Here is a 19,048-nt window from a genome sequence, read left to right as displayed (position 1 = left end):
TTCATATCTGTTTAAATTGACGGTGGATGGCTATACCGTCTAATTGTATACTCGTGCACGACTTTATGAGGTGGTGTTGTTGATGATGACACAGCAATTATTTCACGGTCAAATATTGGTGGATAGGTTATTGTCTGTGTTGGCAATGTTGAATACCAGACGTGAGTGTTTTGAAGATGAGTGCTTTGCACTCTGCCGACATATTTTTAAAATTCTTTTGGAGGCACCAACCCATACGAATCAAAATAAACTAATCCACATGCATCAATCGCGTATGCAACCCAATGAGTGCCTTGACCAGAACTTCCATCGAGATTAATGATATCAGTTTCAACATTGATTGATTGTTCTGGTAATTGATCACGCATAAAAACACCTCTAAAGTTTTTTTTTTCATATTTAATCACTTATCAGCATTATGCAAATCAAAATTGAACATATGAAGAAGACGCTTTGCGTCTAACGAAGTATCCCGGGAAGTCTCAGATCTTTTCCGTACCAATGAGGGGTTCCTGGTAGTCTTAGACCCCGACCAGATCGTGGGCCCGGTAATCTTAAACGGCCGGGTTGCGGCACATTTGGTGGGCTTAGACGTTTTCCGTTTTGTGCCAGTGATCTATGTTTAAGCTTTCGGCGTGGATGTGTCCTTGTCTAGTTGCTTTCTTTAATGCCATCCAAGGAGCAGCTCCAACAGCACCAAGTGCAGCTGTTTTTGCAACAGCTGGGGCTGCACCGGATATTAACGCTGGTATATCTGCAAGAAGTGGAAATCAGCCACCCGCCTTAACTGAGTCTTTAACGTGCTACAAGATTTTGCTCAGAATTCAATAATATGTCTTCGGGTGGTTCTTGATACCCATTTATTCTCAGCGAAACTTCAGTAATACCAAGTTTGTCAAATATCATTATAATATGTGTTTGTGAATCTGCTTGTACAGCATCTTGCCAAAATTATGTTAAACTAGTGTATTTACATCGTCATTTTAGAACAAAGATCAGTCCTGGAGTGTGGAAATGAGATAGGTGGCAGCCTGGTAACATTTCAATTTTTACTTGGACTCTCCTGAAAATCAATAGACATCAAAACTCGTAGATTCTATTCACATTTTCAATGTCAAACAGTCAGTTAACCAACCCAGCCATAAACATGGCCACATTTTAGACTGGATTCTTCATAGACCTGATGATAATATTTTACGGTCCTCCCAGGTATCCCACGAACTTGCATCAGATGACATCTGCATTATATGCTATCTTGAAGTATCAGTCACTAATCCTCCACCTTTATTTGCTACTAAGAGAAACCTTCGTATGATAAATAGAACCAAACTAATGCACGACATCCAAGCAAACCTAACAACTTGCCTACTTCCTACAGCAGAACAACTCGATATCTTCCTGCGTTCATTGCTCGACAAAAAACATACCCCAGCCACCAAGTGCAGAGTATCAGTTGAAAAGTGTCCTCCCTGGTGTCCCTCAAACTTGCATCAGATCACTTCTGCGTCACATGCCTTCTCACCGTATCAGTCCCTAACTCTCCATCAATGTTTGGTACTAACAGTAACATCTATATGATAAACAGAACCCAACTAATACATAATATCCATGCAAACCTAACATTTTCATTTTGTTTAGTATTTTAATCCTGATTGTTTTTGTAATCTTGTTGTAAATGTTTTCATGTGCCATCTACTATTTGTAAAGCGCTTACAGGTTCTAAAGATTATGTGTTATACTAGGTCCACATTGTTATTATTATTATTTGGGTGTTTGGGTGGTTTTTCAGCATAATTTGGTGTTTCTAGTAACCGCAATTAAATATTTGATCGAACACGCCACGCTTGAATGGTTTATTTGCAGTTTGTAACATCAACAGTGGTATCTCAGTTGGTAGTGGATTAGTACTAATTATAGTACCCCAATTTATTGGAAGGAGAAGGTTAGTCATAAGTTGATATGTGACTACCCTGATATTAAGGTTGTTTGGTTCAGCGTCTTACTGCCAAACAAACGTTGTTGTCCGTGTTCTCCTGTCGATGAACAGTGGAACGAGAAGCCAGATTTTCAGGAATATCTGACGCACTTAGCAGTCCATATGCACATTTTTCCACAAATTAATTGCATTCGTTCTACTATATTTACTCTGATGTCTTTATTTCTAATGGATTCAAATTCGGACACAAGATAATTTATGCTTTTTCAAGTTCAGCTGACAAACATTTGAATTGGATGAAATGCAGTGTACGTCGGTGATTGCCAAAGTCTGTTGAATTTGAGGTATAATTTCATTAACGACACGAATAAAAGTATATTAATATCGCAGAAAGCGATGAGATGGCATTATTTCGTTCAAGATCCTATCCTCCCTCTAACTGGTTTCGTTATTCCCCAGCTTCATTGCATTCCAGTCGACTGAAATGTAGGTCAACACTCTTTTGGGATACAATTGCATTGAGTTGGATTAGTCACTTGGTATCTGGGTTTGACAGGAAATTAAAAGAATTGCAGTTTTTAAGAAACAGATGGAAAAAGAGTTATGAAAGCTTCAATTTAGAAGGAAATGGTAAAAATTCACAATCACAAAGGGAGAGAAAAGAACGAAATGCAGATGCAGCAAAGGCAGAGAGAGAGAGAGAGAGAGAGAGAGAGAGAGAGAGAGAGAGAGAGACAGAGAGAATAAAAAATTAGGATTGTTCATTAACATTTCTATAGAGGTATAGTTTCTTAAAAGCAGAGACGTTAGTGCGTGCTGTAATCTGTTCTATATTCTGTAAGACCGTACCTGCTTACGCAAAACATTTGTTAGAATACTCTGCTTTTGCTTTTGTGTATATAAATCAGTGTTTTCGTTCGACTGTGTTCTCCTTATACTAATGTTACTAAATCGTTGTTTGCACTAGGTACTCTTTGTTCTATATCTTAAATACACAAAAATATTCTGGCATTAAATTATTTAAGACCTTGAAAGTAAGAACTGCACTTCTGAACATAAATGATCACTAACTGGCCTTCATCTAACAGTATTCGAAAGAGATGACTTGATGTTTAAATATCTTTGATTCTGAAATACCCACGGCTGCTCCATTTCGCAAACTGTATATTGTCCACATGCAAGAGGAGTTTCGGAGTTTTCCACAAACAGTTCAGCAGTTGATAAAATGTAGAAAAACAATTGTATTGCACACTTTCCGGGTAAAGTGATACGACTTAAAGCGTCTCAAGCGTTCTTAAACTTCCTTCTTTACTAGATACTCGTATAAATTGTGTTTTAAAGTGGCTGGAATAGGATAACGCATCAGAAATAAGTGTGCCTAAATGTTTGGCACAATTAACAGTTTCTGAGTTTGTACCATTACTCTCAAGGACAATTCTTTACGTTTGGTTGCTCGTATTGATGTACAGGTAAACATTAGCTGTGTTTTCTGTATTTAATTTATTGCTATACATCCATTTCTTTGAAGCATATAGTAAATCGTGATTTTGTTTGTCCCCATGAGAGATAATAGCCTTGTTGCTAACACTGTGATATGTGTGTGTATGTTTATGTATGTATGTATGTATGTGCATGCAAGTGTATGTGTGTGTGTGTGTATCTGCGTTTGTATTTGGTGTAAACCGAAGACATTCATGAGATTACACATCAACGTACCGAGAACACACCTCCAACCGAGGCCAGTTCTCGGTTGGAAAAACGGTAAAACCTTGCTTCTACCAACTATTTTAGCCTAGAATAACGTAAAATCAAGATTTGTAGGAAGGTTTCCGCTTACACGCTTGGTGCTTATTCGCGATTTTGGAGTGTATCTTTCTTCCAAAGCTGGCGATACGCACGCCCGAAACCATGTCCTCGATTGCCCGGTGGAAAACTTGTAGAGATCTCCGCTATCAAATTATACATGGCGAAAAGGTATTATCTACCTTTAGAACCAAGTATCGAATACCAACTACTTAGCTAAACTATAAGAAGAAATGCTGGTGCATATAGCAGTCCATGGTATTTTTATTAATATTTCATGCATTTGAGACAATAATGTTGGGAAACTCACTATGCATTCATATTATACATGTCCAATACAGGCAAATAAATATACGACATGGACGAAAGAAGTACATCAGAATGTTATTGGAAATAGGCATGAATTCGTTGTAGAGTTGTAACGAAACTGACTAATTATCCGACCCATCTGTAAAGTTAAAACGACCAGTTAGAGGCGAGGCTTTACACACTTAAAGATATTGAAAAGACGTCCTTGATATGCCAGATTTATCTTATGATTATTAAATGAGCTATATCCGCCCCTATTTTATCATCTGCCTACTTAGTATTCAATCAGGAGAGAACAGATGTGAATCAAGCGAAAAATCCCATTACGGTGAGATCGAATTATCACTAACCGAATTTGGAAGTTACACGCACAGAACTTCAGTAAATATATAGAAAGATAAATATATTATATAGAGGTCACATATATATCATCAAGATGATCAGTCCCAACCAAAATGAAACATTTAATTTCAACAATATATTTTTCATTATCGTGCTCTTAAAACCTGCAAATACGCGTGCAAGCAATCATAAACTGTTGAATGCATTCAGTGTTCTTTTAAATGTATATACTTGCTTTAGGTGTTGATTTGATGACTTTCATTAACATACCATTATTATGTTCGCATGCATAGTTCTGTTGTAAACAAAGTCTTATTAAGTCCGTGGAAACACTCGTAAACATACCTATACACATTCTTTTTTCCCAACACCAAACATGAGATAACCAGTATTAGTGACAAAACCGACTGGTTTTTAAATCGACATTTCCTCATGATACCATCATGAGATGCTTCATAATTCTTGATGATGGGATGTTTTACAAACTCATTTTGCCCAATTATATAATAATATTATTTGTCTTAATAATTGTTTTCAAATTCTGGCGATATAGTCTTCAGCGATTTTTTGTCGGCGTTATTTTTTTAAATCATAATATCGTTTCAGCTCACTGTATTTTTTACAACTGCATTGCACGCACAACAACGTTTCTTCTCTAACCCCAACACCACACTTCTTCGTACGCTTTGCAGGTGAATTCTACTGAATTCGTTAATATATAATAATTCAAACAATCAATGACTATAAATGGTTAATGATATATATATATATATATATATATATATATATATATATATATATATATATATATATATATATATATATATATATATATATATATATATATATATTGCAATTTAAGTATATTCTTGCCTTAATTATAATATGGGAAAATTTGAGAGATTATCCACAATCGAATCTTCTAAACGTAGATTTCGACCTTGACAGAAGATCCGCTGACTTGCGGAGATGAGCTCTGATTGATCCGGTGGAAACTCAGATTAAAAGTATTTGTGGCCCCAAAAAAGAATTTCGCGGCGATGGTGCATCACATATATGGTCAACATTCAGAATTATGCGCGACACCAAAGGTGTTGTTCATGCTACAATAAATGACCAACAAGTACCGAGGATTGTTAATTATATCGACAAAGATATTTTGAGAGTAAAATTTATTGCGGAGCTAGACGATACTTGGATTATTCGTTACAAACGTTACCCTGTCTGTCTTCACACTGGAACTATGGTTACGTTAAATAAAAATTCCATACCAGGAATGTTGACTGGTATTGACAAACCATATTATGAACGAGTGCGTGTCCTGTGAATGCAGTATTTATGCAATATATCCGATGAATAATACACCTAGCGTTCATGATCTCAAACCAATGAAATTTTCGAAAATAAATTGTGTGGCCAAGCGAATTACAGAACATTTCACAAACGTGATACGCGGAAACAGTTGAACGGATCTAAGACGTAAAAATGGACTTGTTATAATTGTGTTAACCGCTACACATAGACTCGCTAGAGAAATGAACGAACGAGGAGTTAAATCTCATACTTATCACAGCTTTTTCCGATGGAAGGGAGATATATGGACTCCTGGACGAATGAGTGAAAAATATACCCCAAAGAATATTATCTAGGATGAAATATTTACAGTGTCACCGGTGAAATTAAAAATATTCCTTGATTGATTGTCGACAAAAAATACTGCTGTTATAATGTGTGGTGATCATGGTCAACCGCCACCTTTTGTTGGATTGTCTCCACGTAAATGGCTGAATAAGTTCGTAGATTATAATAAGGAAATGACTGTAGATCATAGAGCGCTTGATTCAGAATTAAGAGAGCTTAATAAATTAATCAGACTGCAACCAAATAAATTTTCAGTTTGAAATAATGCGAAAAGTAATTTAAGAAACTCCTATGAATGATTTTTGGAATATGTAGAGGTCAGATAATTTGATAGTTGCAGGTATAAGTTCATGATACACTTCATCAAATTATTTCTGTTACATAAAGCAAAGTTTTCAAATCTACCTAAACCACTGTGATATCGCCCAGCAGATACTTGACGGCAAAATATTGACGTTGAAATTCCAGGTTGCGGTAGTATAAAAAAATCTTGTGTTAAATTATATTGTTTTAGTTCCTGTGAGTGTTGTTGAGAGCGCGTTAACGATGGACAAGACTCCATGGACGCTAGCATATGCTATAACGATTCATTTGTCACAAGGATTAACTATTTCTGATATTAATATCTGGATTGTTGACGATCGTATTGAGTGGTCAAATTTTGTTTATCTCGCAGTGTATCGAGTCAGAAGAATATCTCAGCTGCGGAGGGTTATCAGAGACTTCACAGAAAATAATAATAAAACTCAGGAAATTAATGTAGTAAGAAAACAATTAGTTGTAAACAATGTGACAAAAGAAAAGCGTGACTTTGATCTAGACGCTGAATTTATCATGACATTGAAAAAACAACAGAATAATCATTGTGCGATATGTAAAACAGTAATGTTATGTCAATATTCAAATAATAATCCAAGACAGTAGTCTTGGTCACACTCACAAAAATGTGATGCTGTCCTGTTTTGAATGTAATCGACGTCGAGGCTATAATTCATAAACAATGAATGCGGTGGTAATTGTGTGTCTTTAGGAATTGCTTGTAATTGTTCACGTACAAATCCATGTTGAGGAGCAGTTGAATCTAGTCTGTAGGTTTCAGGCCTACCGTGGATTTTACCACGCTGAAAATTTTATGTGTCGTCACACTCCAAATAGGATTAGTTGCTCTTTTTTTACTACCTTCAAGTTCACCAGGTTCATATAAATATCTTACAGTCACATTACCAAGTACTGGTTGTTTTGAGAAGAAGCTATATCGTTGTATTTGTATACGTTTTTTTTTTCTTATGATCGCATTGATGGGTTTCATAGAAATTGCACGAGCAATTTCATTATTTAAAGCAGCTATTACACTTGGTAGTCTTGCAACCCATTCACGAGATCTCATATCTTTCTGAATTATTCCATTTTCATACTGATATCCAAACAATCGCTCAGCAAGTATTTGATGAAATCGTTCAACAATTGCCTGATCTCGATGAATTGCGGTATGTCCTTGTCTGATTTTGACGTTATGTTTTTTTCTTCTTCCTTTTCATCAAAGATGATACTGCACCAATAACTTCCTTGCCAGGATCAAATTGTAGCAACTGCGGCCATCGTAGATCACCTTGTTGTCCGGATCCTCGTTGATAAGTTTGTTCAAAAGCAGCTGCAACTTCTGTGTTCTGCTTCTTTATACCTACTTGCAACGACATTTGTATGTGCGCGATTAATTTCTACCAGTTTTAATGGTTTCGTATGGGGAAAAACAAAACATCTGTTTAACGGACATCATTTAGAGTGCTGACATCAAAATTTTAGTACAGAATTTATTAGGTGGTGGAAAATAAATTTGTCTTATTGACTGTCATGCTAACCAATTTGCAGCAACAGAACGTGTAACATTTGCTGCATCAGAAGTTAATCGCTGCTCTACCCCTCCAATATCCTCTTGGGCTATAATAAATCGATTCCATTATGATCATAATAATCGGTTCATTAATTACCAGCCCCTAGAACTAATTTACTTTTTATCACAGATTTTACTAGGAAGCTTGCAAGTTATTCTCTGAGAGATTTATTATTTATGAAATATAACAAGTGAATCAACTTCACATCTGGAGTATGTTGTTGATGTGAATCCTTATTATCATAAGCTACATTATGACATGCTTGATCAATAGCATTTATTGGATATTCTCCAGGTCTTGGTTAATCTCGCTCGTTAAGCTGGATATCAAGTCGGGTTCCAGGACCACACTAATTATATCCAGGAAGATGTTTTTCTCCTGGATACTTATCCCACTGAGCTCCTGGTAATTTCCTAATGAAGCAGTAATGTCATCACCTTTTTTCCTTGACTTGTTAAGGGAGATAAATTAGTATTTTTTGCACCACATTTTACACACTTACATGTAAGCGCACACTTTTTATTTTTTATCATTATTGTTGTTAATCCACTTGTGGCGGTGGGTGATCTGCATCGAACACACGATAAATCAAATTACTTATTATATTTGTACAACATGGATGTCATTGATTTTTCAGCGACACAAAAACAAAAGCTTATCAAAACATCATCCAGCACAGTAAGACGCAATTGTAGTTTAATGTGATAACGAGATGGCTCAAGTGGGATAAGTTATATTTAGTGGACCATCCAAAGATGATCAATGACGCTAAGTTGTGCTTAAAGATTTTAATGAAAACACAAAATTGCTGGACAAGGACAGGAATGATATTAGTGATTTTATCACCTATATTAATGAAGCCCCATCTGTAGATAACCTCGATGGATTTATTAATACTCTCATAGCATACGATGATGTGATGCTGGGCAATCAAATCCAGCAAAGATATTTTCTCGCCGCAGACATAAAAATGCTGATGTTATATATGCTACTCAGTGAAGTGATGAGTGATAACTGCAGTATTTTATTTGTGTTTAACGGAGTCGATACACATACTCCGCGAAATATTCATTTGCTGCAAAAGTTGGTAAATTATTGTGACTTAATTAGGATGCGAACACTGACATGCACATGAAATAACTTCAGTATCAAATAGTACTGGAGAGCAAATTCATGTGACTATAAATATTGTGAAATTATTGAAGTAAAGTTGAACATTTTTGATAAGTTTTTTAGTTTTTCAAATAATTATGTTGGTTTATTGTATGACCATAAGTTGCACTAGATTCAGTTTGTTATGAGTATAAAGTGCGTTCAAAGGTCATAACATCCAAAATGAGTGCAAAATGCGTTTTCGGCAGAGGTCCCTTAGCCCACTGGTCCCTTGGATTGGATTCAAAAATGAAGATCAGATTTGTTCTTATTATATTATTTACAATATAAATCAGATAAAGAAAATAATATCAATTGCCCCATTGAAAACCTTCAAAGATGGTTGGTACTTCTGACTTATAGCAACAACTGACTCAGAAAAGTTTTAATCTGTTGAACTTGTAGTGGGAAACTGAAGTTGGAGTATGTGCATTAAAAGTCACATATATATGTAATAAGTTCACCTGCCAAATGGCAACCAATTATGCACAAGTGTTGCAGAATTTACGACTAGATGTACAGACAGGAAAGAAGACTCCTGTTGAGCTCAAGCGTCGCAATGTGGGACTCTAATGATCTGAAATTATTACTTTAAAGTAAAACAGTAATGATAATGTAATGTTGGAAAAAATATTCATTTTTATGGATGCAGGATGGTGTTAAACAATAAAAAGCCAAAATGAAGATTCTGTTCCAATGTACCACTTACCTAAATCTTGCAATAGGAAATGTGACAAATCTTGAAATTGTATGCAAATAATATTCTCTATTGTATTGATTTCATGCGCTTTTTAGTCTGTAACATTTAATGAATTCATTTTATTTTAATTATATTATTTGAATGTATCAAGGATTCACCAACGTTCAGGTAACCTAACCACTGACAAATTGTGAGCTTTTTGACTCAAAACAATTGGCTTGTCAAAGATTTTAAGGTGAGTAAGTGTTCAATATTAATAACATAGCTCGTGCGATTTCTTTGACAGGTGTTTGGAAATAAAAAGCACTCATCTATAACCATTAACCACCAGGTGGATTATGTTCAAAGCATGATCAAAGAATAAAAAATGTTACAATATTTCTGATATTGAAATTATGTAATAATTACAAGAAATAGATATACACTTGGAAAATTAAATAGTTTAAAATGTGTTCTCAATCTAAAAAGCTTGTAAAATATTTTGATGCATGTTACCAATTTCAAGGTGATTAATTTATAATTGTTAAGCAAATGAAAAAAATAACAAATGGTCACAAAACCTTCAGTTGTGAATAAAAATAAATCATTTCAGTCAGGCATTCATCATTGTTGATGTAGCTGATAAGACGAGTCATCTGCGTTATGTAGGCGAAAAAAAACCCAAAATTTGTGAAGATTCTTGTCTAATACATGGCTTTTTTCTTCAAATTTTATAAGTCAACTTGCCAAGGGCAAGACAACCAGAAAATTAAATTGCTTTTTCGCTCTTGTAACTTTGTTTGCATTCTAACCCTTTCTTATCTAAATATTTATCTACATGTATTATTTACATGTCAATGTTTTGATAAATTTTATTATCTGCTGCTGGTTCTAAGATAAAATAAGCAAAGGTTGAAATTAATATGTGATTTCCTTAAAATATCTCATATTTTATATTATTTTTTATTCAGTTTGGAATATTATCTTTGGAAAAAACTCCCAAGGGCAAGTTAAAGTTTCGGTCACCTTGCCCTGGGTATGGTGATTTTATAGAATTTGTAAATACCTGCATTCGTCACGAAATTTTGACTATATACTCAAATTAACACTAATTTATATGGAGAGAATGTAAAATAATGATATCACAAAAGCAAGAAAATAAGGTCATTGTGACCTAGATTTGCCTATGGTGAGTAGAATGCACCAAAATCAATGTCGTTGTACATCACAGGTGCAATGGAGTTAAATGCAAAACACTTAAGAGAATAACTTCTAGCAAAAACCTTTGGCCATGGAGCTCCATAAATGTAAATATACGAATGTTGGAATACCTGACATAAATGCCAAAATTGTACATAATCAGTGGAGCATATAGATCACTGTGACCTACTTTTGCCTCAGGCAGTACCCTCCAAAATAAATACAGTCTTCAAGTACATGACTGTATATATGAAAGTGTCTAAATGCAAAAACTTAACCTTCACATCTACCCTAATGGTGAAGATGAAGATAATGACAACATCATCAGAAAAGTGATCCCTATATTTTGCATATGCTTTGCAGGTTTTACAAAAACTACAGGTCCCCTGCACAAGTAATAATTCAAGAGTAATTGTGCTGTCAAAAAGGACATTTACCTGTATTTCATCACGGCAGTATTCATGGAATTTACAAGTAACCATTGCCATTTACCCAATGAATGCAGAAGTAGTATTCATTTATTAAGGATGAATTTTAAATATACATATTATATGTAAAGAAATAAGCAAAATACATGTTTTATTAGTACCAGAGTGAACTTTCATCATTAAAATATGTAAAATAAGTATATTATTAGTGTCAGAGTGAATTTTTATCAGTAAAACATGTAAAATAATTATTTTATTAGCACCAGTGACACATTTCTGAGCATCATCATCATTTTTATTGTATTATCTCCCTTGACTCTGGCATCATACAACTTGACAAGTCTTGCACTGCACTTGACACTTAACACTAGCTTAAGTGACAGTAGTCATGCTGAATTGGCATTATTTAAATTCTTAAGTCCCTGATGCCATAATTTCACCTTTTAATATTAGTCTGATCATCATGAGCAGTATGAAAGATGTTTAGTTTTTTTTTCTTTCTATTCTAATAGCAGTGACCACATCTGATGGTGGATTGGCATAGGAATTGTGAAAGAAACTTTATAAGATTTTATCCGATTCTGCTGAGGATGAAATGAAGTCAACTAAAGGATTTTTCTATTTTTAGTTACAAGTTAAGTCTCAGGCTGTATCAGCATTATTTCTATAAATTTTAAAGCTTTTAATAAGAGAAAAGCTTTCTGTCAAATTGGTCAGATAAGCAGATTCTGAAAAGGAGTCATTTAAGTTCTTTTAATATAATTTTAATGATGGCAGCCATATTTGGAAGTTGACTGGCACTATCTGAACAAATTTGGAAAAGATTTTCATAATGGGATGCTTTCAAAAGTAGTAAAATTTTAGAGTTTATTTAAAAAATATATTTTCTGTTTAAAGCAACGATAGCCATTTTGGATGACAGATCAGCATCATTCAAACAAATTTAAAAGGCCTTAATGCCGAAATGACCTTAATGTGCAAATTGGTAAAGAGGATTTTGTAATGTTGAATGTATCTATTATGAATTCTTTACAAATGGTGAAGTGCAATACCATAATTTCAACTTATTAAATACTTTTATATGTTTAGTATGGGCAGCCATATTTGATGGCAAACTGGCATCATCTGTTTAAAATTAAAAGTTCTTCAAACCAGAATGCTTTCAGTAAAATTTTGTTGAATTCTCTTTAGTGGCTTTTCAGAAGATGTTTAAGGATTCTACGTTTTCTAGTTATAGTGGTCATATTTGAGGAAGATTGTTGTCGTTGTGGGGATTAACACTATTTTTTTAGGAAAAGGTTATTCCTATGCATGGCGGCCAGTATTAATAGAGAAGGAAGAACCCGGGAAAACCCCGGGAAGAACCACCAACCCACGAGAAGCTACTGGCAAGCTTTTTCACATACCCACATTGGCCGAATGCTAGACTCGAAGCCACGCAGACAGAGGTGAGATGGTAGTGATCAGTAACGGAGAGCGCTTTAGACGACTCGGCCACTCGGGGCCCCATTTGAGGAAAAATCGGCATCAGTTGCAGACAATTGAAAGCCCCGAATACTAGAATGAAGTCTCTCAAATCTAGTTAAATTCTCCTGAGAAGTTTTTTCAAAGTCTTTTAAAATTTATTTCTTTATTTTTAGTAATGGCCGCTTTTATGCCAGGATGCTGTCGAATTCGATCAAACTCTGTTCAGTGGTCTCTGAGAAGTTATTTATAACTTTTCTATTTTTTTAGCAACAGTGGCCATTACCAATGGCAAATCAACACAATTTATAAACATTTTGAAAATATTCTATATCACAATATTTTCTGTCAAATTCTGTAAGCAGTTTATGAAAAGTAATTTAGATTTTTTTAAAATATATTTACAGTAATGGGGGCCAATTTCGATGGGGCATGGTCATCATTTTAACAAATCTTAAATACCTTGCCAAGATGCTGTCAAGTTTCTTAAAACATCTATTGAATCATATTTGAAAATTTGATTTGTGTTCTGTATCACTAGTAATGGTAGTCAATTTAGATGACTTATCAGCATCCAATGAACATTTGAAAAGCCTTGAGGACAGACTGTTCTCTGTAAAATCAGGTGCAAATTGGTCACGCAGTTTAGGAGATGAAGTGGACAAAGTATGATGCATTATGGTCAAAGGATATAACAGTTAGAGCCAGGTGGGCTAAAAATGAGAAAAAGATATAACATTATAGTGTTTATTTGGTTCAACAAGCTTTCAGTCACAACAGTAAAATAATATTGGTATGTGCCAAGGATACTTGCAATAAAATAGCAGCAAAGATTTTTATGAAGGCCATATTTTATATAGCAAATACGTAAATGGTGAAAATGCTCAATGTAAAAATGCAACATTAAAAAAAGAATGTATTGAATTAAAGAACAAAAATGCATTTTATTTCAACTAAAGTCTAAGAGAAAAAGGCTTGCATATATTTGTAATTACCAATGGGTGCTTAATGTAGCTAATTTTTCAAATCAGTGCAAAATCCATAGTTTGAAATCAAGTGATAATTATGTATAGATGTCATCAATCTGGTATCACTTTTTACCTATCGCTCCGGTGGCCTAGTGGTTAGAGCATCCGCCTCGGATTCGAGAGGTTGTGGGTTCGATCCCTGGCCGAGTCATACCAAACACCTACAAAAGTGCTCCGTGTCTGCGATATGATGCCCCATGACTGAAAAATTGTTAAAGCTAAATTAAAAATCCAAATCACACACACACTCACTTTTTACCTAGATGTATCAGATCACTACAAATGCTGGGAGATACAGGACGTAACATCACATGAATGTGACTTCTGTGTCTTATCAATTAATGAAGAAGCATTTTATGAAATTTTAATAATCACTATAACGGTTCTGTGAGAAAAGAATGACAAAGCAACAAAAAATATACAAGATCTTACAGAATCTTCAGCAATGTAAGAAGCTGCTGCAAATCGACTGTGCAAGCTCTCTATGACAGAAAACCACTGTGATCTCAATAATAGTGTCACATCCAAACGATTCACTCACATACATACCTTTTCTATCTGTAACTGATGCACATTTCACCTACATACCCTTTTCTATCTGTAACTGATACACATTTCACATACATACCCTTTTCTATCTATAACTGAAGCACATCTCACATACATACCATTTTTCACTTTAATTGCTGCTCGTTTCACCTGCATACCCTTTTCTATCCGTAACTGATGCTCATTTCACCTACACACACATTTCTATCTGTAATTGCTGCTCATTTCACCTACATACCATTTTCTATCTGTAACTGATACACATTTCACATACATACCCTTTTCTATCTGTAACTGATGCACATCTCACATACATACCATTTTCTAATTTAATTGCTGCTCGTTTCACCTGCATACCCTTTTCTATCTGTAATTGCTGCTTGTTTCACCTACATACCCTTTTCTATCCGTAACTGATGCTAATTTCACATACATACACTTTTCTATCTGTAACTGATACTCGTTTCACATACATACCTTTTTCTATGTGTAACTGATGCTTATTTTTAATGTGAGTTGCAATAATAAAATTAATCATAATGTTTTCAAGCTTATATATTTGCACTTATAAGCAAAATTAACATGCTATATAAAGCAGCTTTGAGAAAGAGAAGATACCACAAAATAGGAATTACAAAATCAGAACAGGTTTTGCAGATGAAGTGAAATGTGTCAATCACTTAATTATAACCAAAACAATCATCAAAGGAACAAATTTTACATCTTAGACATTCTTGTTTTACACATATGTATACACTTAATGTAACTTCACAAATGCAGGAAGCTCTTTGTTTGCTTATTTGCTGTATACAAACTAATATAGGAAGTCCCTTGTGTGCTTACCTTCTGCATACTTTTGCAAATGCACGTATTCTCCAGATTTTACAGTATAAAGTATCTGATAGTTATGAGTATATTTCATTGGCTTTTACGAGCTGTACTGATATTTATGTAACTCCTATTACTTTTATAATTATTTTATGCAACATCCTAGCAATTATTCAAAACATCCTTGGCAGAAAGACAGTTTCTACTAACAGGTACCATCATTATTGAAAGGCCTTTAATTAAGAAATGCATTTTATTTCCTGCTCTTCTTTGCAGCTGAAGTTTTTGTCTTTTTGTTGGACTTTGGTGCTTTTTGCGGTTCAGCATATTTTTTCTTCAGTGAGGCAAAGAAGGCGTCTGCTTCCTTTTCACGACTCTGTTGCCGCTTTTGTAAAAGTTGTTTCAGCGAGTCATTAGTTCCAATGCCAAGCTCCTTTTTCAGCTGTTCAGCCTCTACGGCCTCCTCTTCTGCCTAAATCAGAGGTAAAACAAAACATATAAGTCAGGACAAAACACGCAATGAACATATGCGTTTGTCTCTGATCGTAATTTCTGTCAGAAATATCCACAGTAAAATGCTGCAAATATTCAAATATAAAGACATATCTTTAAAAAAGGTCTAAAGATATATCATTAAGATAGGCCTAAAGACATATCTTTTAAAAAGGCCAAAAGACATATCTTTAAAATAGGTCTAAAAACATATCTTTAAAATAGGCCTAAATACATATATTTAAAATAGGCCTAAAGACATATTTTTCAAAAAGGCCTAAAGACATATCTTTAAAACAGATCTAAAGACATATCTTTAAAATAGGCCTAAAGACATATATTTAAAATAGGCCTAAAAACATATCTTTAAAAAGGCCAAAAGACATATCTTTAAAATAGGTCTAAAGACATATCTTTAAAATAGGCCTAAAGACATATATTTAAAATAGGTCTAAAGACATATTTTTGAAAAGGTCTAAAGACATATCTTTAAAACAGATCTAAAGACATATCTTTAAAATGGGCCTAAGACATATATTTAAAATAGGACTAAAGACATATCTTTAAAAAAGGACAAAGACATATCTTTAAAACAGATCTAAAGACATATCTTTAAGATAGGCCTAAAGACATATGTTTAAAATAGGCCTAAAGACATACCTTTAAAATAGGTCTAAAGACATGTCTTTAAAATAGACCTAAAGACATATTTTTAAAATAGGTCTAAAGACATATCTTTAAAATAGGCCTAAAGACATATATTTAAAATAGGCCTAAAAACATATCTTTAAAAAAGGTCAAAAGACATATCTTTAAAATAGGTCTAAAGATATATCTTTAAAATAGGCCTAAAGACATATATTTAAAATAGGCCTAAAGACATATTTTTAAAAAAGGCCTAAAGACATATCTTTAAAACAGATCTAAAGACATATCTATAAAATGGGCCTAAGACATATATTTAAAATAGGCCTAAAGACATATCTTTAAAAAAGGCCAAAAGACATATCTTTAAAACAGATCTAAAGACATATCTTTAAAATGGGCCTAAAGGCATATATTTAAAATAGGCCTAAAGACATATCTTTAAAATAGGTCTAAAGACATATCTTTAAAATAGACCTAAAGACATATTTTTAAAATAGGTCTAAAGACATATCTTTAAAATAGGCCTAAAGACATATTTTTAAAAAAGGCCTAAAGACATATCTTTGAAACAGATCTAAAGACATATCTTTAAAATAGGTCTAAAGACATATCTTTAAAATAGGCCAAACGACATATCTTTAAAACAGGCCTAAAGATATATCTTTAAAACAGATCTAAAGACATATCTTTAAACTAGGCCTAAATACATATCTTTAAAACAGGCCTAAAGATACATCTTTAAAACAGATCTAAAGACATATCTTTAAAATAGGTCTAAAGACAGATCTTTAAAATAGGCCAAACGACATATCTTTAAAACAGGCCTAAAGATATATCTTTAAAACAGATCTAAAGACATATCTTTAAATTAGGCCTAAATACATATCTTTAAAACAGGCCTAAAGATACATCTTTAAAACAGATCTAAAGACATATCTTTAAAATAGGTCTAAAGACAGATCTTTAAAATAGGCCAAACTACATATCTTTAAAATAGGCTTAAAGACATATGTTTGAAAACGGTCTAAGGACATATCTTTAAAATAGGCCTAAAGGCTTATTTTTAAAACAGGCCTAAAGAAATATCTTTAAAACAGGCCTAAAGACATATATTTAAGACAGGCCTAAAGACATATCTTTAAAACAAACCTAAAGACATATCTTTAAAATAAGTTTTTTAATAACAAATAAAGGAATATTATTACAAGGATCATTTTCAAACGGTTAACATTTTGTATTATTGTGGAATGGGGATGGACAAACCATTATTCAAAAACTGGATCAGAGATAATAGAAAAAGATGGGCCATATCGAGTGTAGTGTTCTGGAAGCAGTGCTCTATAGTAAAATAGACTTTCCCATTGCTAATTCAGCACTATAGTGACCCGAAATAAGGCTGATATATTGGATGCTAGATATAGGTCTGACAAGTGAGTCAGTTATAGTATGTATGCTGTGGAATAAACATGTGTCTGTAGAAACGGGGTTTTTTCCTCTCTCATTACAAAACCCAAACATTACATAGAGGAAAATCAGATTCAGACCAGTAGAAAATTGGAATAAAAAACCCAAACATTACATCGAGGAAAATCAGAGTCAGACCAGTAGAAAATTGGAATACAAAACCCAAACATTACATCAAGGAAAATCAAGATTCAAATAATTAATACAAGCTGTATCATATAATTCCAAAACATAGATGTGATTTTTCAATGAAAAAATCAGATGTTTCTGAATGAGTCATACAATTCTTTATGTAATTATTACTCAGATCTGTGTGATCACCACTGTCCTGCAGCAGAATGGGTGGCCTTATAACCAGGTGACCACTTTAGAATGTCTTGCATTTTTAATTATGATGGGATTTTAAGAAATTGTTCTTGAATAGCATTAACCTAATGACTTTAATGCCAAGTTGTCACTGCAGATGAGAAAATAAGTGCAATGCAATACTTGGACGTATTTTTAATAGCTCTGAATGTTTTTTCAAATTCTTTGATGTCCTCTATGGATACTTTTCGAAAAAGCAGCCTCCAGTAAGCTGTCCAGTCTCGGTCTTGAGGAACATCATTCTCCTCGTCCATTCACATGTTGAAAACAACTAAATTCAGCAAATGAAAATTTTTCTTATTAAAATCCACCCATCAAGCCTTATTTTTACACTTAAGCTTGTTTTGTTTTACTTTTCTGTTCACTATATACGCCTGCAAACCTACTTGAAGAATGATAATCTAATTAACAGATAAGCTCTGTCTATCTACAGTGTATAAATCAAAGAATCAATATTCATTTTAATATATTTTTAACCTAATTGATTGCAGAATTTCTACCATTAAGTAATTTAATATATTATTAACCTAAGTGATTTCGTAATTTAATTCATCAAGCAATGCAACACTGACTATCGAATCTCTTCATTGATAGCAGGTATCATCTGATGAGTCGGCTTTCTATAAAATTGTTTATTTGAGAAGGTATATGGCATACTTGACAATTTCAGGCAACATTGATTTTTCATCGTGTTTTCAATAGCAGATGTGCTAAGTCCTTACACCCAACATAACTTTCAAATATCTAACATGGTGTAGGAAAGGTCAGAATTTTTTTTTACAACTTTACCAATGAAAGAGACCAGTTACCAACTTTATATTGCATAT

The sequence above is a fragment of the Sinohyriopsis cumingii genome, chromosome 14 (genome assembly GCF_028554795.1).
Source record: "Sinohyriopsis cumingii isolate HCF-2022 chromosome 14, ASM2855479v2, whole genome shotgun sequence".
Lineage (NCBI taxonomy): Eukaryota > Metazoa > Mollusca > Bivalvia > Unionida > Unionidae > Sinohyriopsis > Sinohyriopsis cumingii.
Note: the sequence above shows the minus strand (reverse complement) of the source record.